This window comes from Phalaenopsis equestris, unplaced genomic scaffold, assembly GCF_001263595.1.
Source record: "Phalaenopsis equestris unplaced genomic scaffold, ASM126359v1 Scaffold000224, whole genome shotgun sequence".
Classification (NCBI taxonomy): domain Eukaryota; kingdom Viridiplantae; phylum Streptophyta; class Magnoliopsida; order Asparagales; family Orchidaceae; genus Phalaenopsis; species Phalaenopsis equestris.
In genome coordinates, this window is record NW_018164666.1 from 1922167 (window position 1) to 1927617 (window position 5451).

Here is a 5451-nt window from a genome sequence, read left to right on the forward strand (position 1 = left end):
CCTCCTTCTGCTCATCAATAATACAAATATCTTCATTCAACAATTTTCTCTCATTGAGTGCCTCCTCTTTATCATGCATCTCTCTTATAATCTCTTACTCATGCATCATACCTCGCACTAAAAGAACTCCAGCATAAAAAAATAAAATAAAATAACTTCACCATAGAATATCATGACATGCATGGTTAATTTCATTACTTAATAATAATATAATATCAAACCACTAATATGAGTCAAAAGTGGAGTCTATTATTTTCATCAAATGAAAGATCTTTTATGAAATCCCTTTAAAAAAATATATATAGATCTCCTTAAAATATTTGGTGAAAAGATGATTTTCTCTTTCCATATTCCTTTTTAGATTGAACAAATTTGTGAGAGGCATGGTCCATAAGGAGTGGTCCCTTTGACTCATATGGTGAAAAGCCATTGTCATGGAAAAGGCATGACATGCATTCCCCATTCAAGCAAATGTAGAGTGATTTTTAACTCAAAAGATAAGATGCTCTACTACATTCCATGATCTCACTTATTTGATGGTCCATCAACATGGAACATATCATTATCTATATGAACCATGTGCTTATGGTGGCTAAGATTAACTCCTAGCCTTTTGTTTTCTTTTACTCATTACATGTGCTTTTTACATTAAAGACAAAATTAATCCCTTGGCTACAAGTTGTGCTCAAGTATATTAACAAAAAAAAATCATTTTGAGTTTAATAAATATATTAAAGATGAGGTATCAATACTATAGAATTTTAAATTTAATTAGTTGAGAAATTTTTGAACGATAATCTCAAAGAAAATGATATCTAAATTTTGAAGAAACAACATTACAATACAACTAATATTCATAATGAATAAATAATTTTCTATGCAAAAACTTGAATTAAAACACACACACACACACACACACACACACACACATATATATATATATATATAGAGAGAGAGAGAGAGAGAGAGAGAGAGAGAGAGAGAGAGAGAGACACACATATAAAGTATGAGTGTGTATAAAAAATATGAGTAGACATAATGAAATAATATAGAAAGAAGTGGCGCACAAAAAAGGTTAGAAGAGGCATTAATTGCATGGACCAAAAACTATACCTTACTTTAAGATGTGTTGTGGTACTCAACAAGGATCATTTAGACCATAATGGTTGTGTCCCTACCCTTCTATCCTTCAAATGAAAGTTACCTTTGTTTGGGTCAAGCCAATATAAGCTTTTCAATCATCTATTGAAGGAATCTTACAACATAGACTTATTGAGGGGCTCCTACATCTTAAATCTAATAATAATAATAATATGTATATTTTTTTTATCAATGAATGAGTGAATTGAGACTTATTGGGCTTTTATTGCTTATTTATTTTTAGGGATAATTACATACAGAACACTCAAAACATTGATATTACGAAATCAAGCACCTCGGTGATTTTTTGAACTGTTAATAAAAATGAAAAATATGGGTTGGGATTTTATCACGGCCTTTGATATTTGAACGAGAATTTGAAAAATGGGCGAAAGAGGGTGCTTATTTTTATTTATTTATGAAGACTCGTATGAGTTATTTGTAGACATCAAGCTTATAAAAATTTTTGACATGGGCTTCAAATAAAAAAATCAAAACTATTCATTTTATTAATTAGATCATATGGAATGTAAAGCATACCTTTTTTTAAGAAAATTTACATACATACCACTCAATTCTTATGTATTTACATATTTAACGCTTTAACTTCAATATTTACATGCATGCCACCTTCCCTAAGCATAAAATTGTGTATTTCAGTTTCTAAAAGTTAAATGGCAGATTTTTTTCTTTATGAGACATGAAAGATTTGAGTGGTATAAATGTAAAAATTAAAGTTTAGGTGTTAGATACGTAAATACATAAGAATTGACATAAGACGTAAATACATAAGAATTGGGTGGTATGTATGTAAATGCTTTTTTTTTATTATAATTTGTGTGTGTGTGTGTGTATTAAAGGAATGGATGCCGCCGGTTGTGTGGTCTGTTGGTAGTGCAGTCTCTTTGAGTGTCGTAAGTCCCCTCGGGTCATGGGTTTGAATCTCCCTCTGGCCAATTTGCAGGTAGTGAGGGCGGTCCTCGAATAACTAGCACATAATGGTGGTTGGAGGCTCGTATAATAGCTTTTGGCTATTCTTTTATAAATAAATAAATATATATATATAGAGAGAGATTGTATGTATGTATGTATGTATGTATATTAAAGGAATGGCCAGAGGCTATTATACAAGTCTCTGACCACCCCTAATGTGTCTAACAATTCGAGTATCATCTCTTAAGACCAACTGTGTCAAAGAGGATTCAAACCAACGACCTGAGCGGTCTTATACCGTTATATGACACACATTTAAATACAAAAAATATCCTATAGTTTATATATCACCCAATTTTATCCCATAAATTTATGATTCTTAAATAAATGTCCATTAAATTATTTCATAAAAACTTAAAAATTATTATCAAAATTTTGAAATTAAATTCCCCAACGAATTACTTGTGATTCAATATTTAAATTTTCTAAAGAAAAATGAAATTATTATCAAAGTTTGGAGCTTAGGCTTCCAACCAATAAATCATAGGTTTATGGACTAATTATATGCATGCATTTGAGTTTATAATTAATGTTGGTCAAAATTAGTGAATGATTAAAAAAAAAACAAATGATGTAAACTAAACAATTATTGGTGAAAAATGGACCTATTCCATGGAGAAATTTCATCTCGACTTCATTAATTTAATTTGGAGTTAGTTTGAGTAAAGTCTAAGAGTGGATTAATTTATATACATACCATATAATTCTTATTTATTTATATATACGCACCCAAGTCAGTTGGTAGAGCAACTACTTCGGCGGTGTAAGTCTCTCTGATTTGGGGTTAGAATCCCCTCGCGTGTAAGGCCGGGGCTCTATTAATAGCTTTCGGTCATTCCTTATATATACATATTAAAAGTAAATCGATATTAGGCAGAGGCCCAAATATCGGTTTCTCATGCGCATCGATGCCCTATGATGAGAGTTTGCACCATGTACGTAACTATTTGAGAACCCCGCGCCACGGGGGATCGAACTCGTGACCTGAGATGACTTACAGCGAACCCCGCCAACCAACAGGCCACGACTTGAGGCAGGCGCGCGCACACACACACACTGTAGATATGTAAATGCATAAGAATTGTGAGTTGTGCGTGCAAAACAAGAATTTATCAAGAACATTTTTTTTATAATAAATTAAAATATTTTTTTCCAAAAGTTTAGCATGAGAAATGTGAGACAAACTAAGGCTAAATTCTTGTTTTATAACTCTTTGCCAAGGATAAATAAATAAATCTATAAAACTAGCTGCCAAGCTATATGAGTTTAAGAATTCATGTATGTAACACAATAATATAAATATAAATATATTTTGTAACTGCGTTTCATTGTCATATGCATGAAGTTGTATTGATAGAGAGCGAGGATATGATCATGCACCTAAGCTATGAATAAAAATCATGCAAATAATCAAAGATATAAAGTAATGAAGTAAGTGATATAAAATCTTTTATATGAAAAGCTTAGGAGAAAAAAATTCATAATATATTACTTAGACAAAATAATTTCTACTAATAATAGGTATGAGTTATAAAGCGTTGTCATGCTCAAACTTGATAAGGTGTCAATACAATAAAAATGAAATTGAGTTATCGTTGATATATTTGATATTTGTGATGCGTTTAGGTTGAGTATCAGAGAGTTATTCTTTGGGAGGCAAAGACAATATGGCTTAAAGTGATGAACAATACCATATTGATAGATCAAGAGCCAAAATCACCCTTCTTCTAGAGATAGAGATAACATGATATGAAGATATCAAGCACATTTACGCAAAAAAAATGTTATATTGACAACTGAAGATAGTCATAGTGCTCGTGCCCCAGGTGACATGACCTAAATATAACAAGAAGAAGCCGAAAAAGATTTTTGAAAGTTATGGTGGTTAGTCATGATGATTTTGTTTATTGTGATGGAGTTACATGACCTAAAAATTACTATGTTGTCATCTAAGACAATCATGATGAAAATCAATGGTAATCACATCAAATCTTTCATAGATGTGGCAATTCAAGAATTCTAATGGTATTGTTGTAGCTGGCAAACAAAAATGTTGAGATAGACCCAATTTTAAGTAAGGTAAAGAATCAATGACTATGGGTTGACAAGCAACTAAAATTAGATAAGATTGTTATTATATTAAGTAATGCTAAATAAATAAAAAAAGGCGATAGGTGATGGATGTAGTTGCAATGTTCACTACAAAAGGAAATATGAACTTAAATAAATAAAAAATTGTGATTAATGATAGTGAGAATGATAGTCATACTTCTAAACTAAAGAAGTTTGAATGGCGCAGTTGGTGGGCGATATCAATTGTTTTTCTTTTAAACGAAGTGGATAGACAATATGACTTAGGGCTCAACATGTGACGGAAGGTTATAAGAATAATCTCTCTGATAGGAGTGAAGAATTAAAAAAAAAACTGAATATCACACCCTTGCCCATATAACCATCAGAATTTAGTAGGTTATTAAGTTAGGCTGGAGCATAAGAAAAATTCTAAACTATGATCATATTATTAATTGATAAGACTTTATTTTCTTAATCTTATTCACTATTAGTAATATATCATGGAGCCATTAACTATAACATGTATAAAATGGAACATTGACTCCCATTTATAAAGTTATGTCTTACAACAAGGACATTTGAATTGACATCAATATTCTATTAGAAGTCCTTACATCATAATACAACATATGTTCACAAATCAAATATAGCAATCCATTAAATTCTTTATTCAAACTTCTTGTTTCTCTTTATCATTTATACGAATACCAAAAGTGATGTACCGATAATAAATATTGGCATATAACTTAGTAAGTTACTTATATAGTAATGTGATGAAGAGGGAAGGAATCATTCCATTTGTGGAAGAAAAGGGATCATAAGACCTAAAGTTTGATTATAGATCAAGAATCCAAAAACACCATAATGACTTATTAAAACTTAAGTAACATCAGAGCTCTAGAATTATTTAGAATTCTAAGATTTAAAATATCTAAAATAAAAAAATTATTTTTATTTATTTATTTTGAGGGAAATATTCTAATTTTTATTCAATATTATGCCAACATACTGATTATTTAATCAATATCATATGTATCAAATTGTGTATTCGACAATTTAAAAGTGATTGGATGATCTCACATTAAGTTAGCCTTATCAACCCATATAAGCCAAGGATGGGTCACTGATAAGTAGTCATGATGTAACAATGATTACCATCATCAAAGTCTCTGATCAAGAAGCAAAATGTGCCACCTTATTAACCTTGTTAACATGAATCAAATAAAGTAATCAATAATATATATA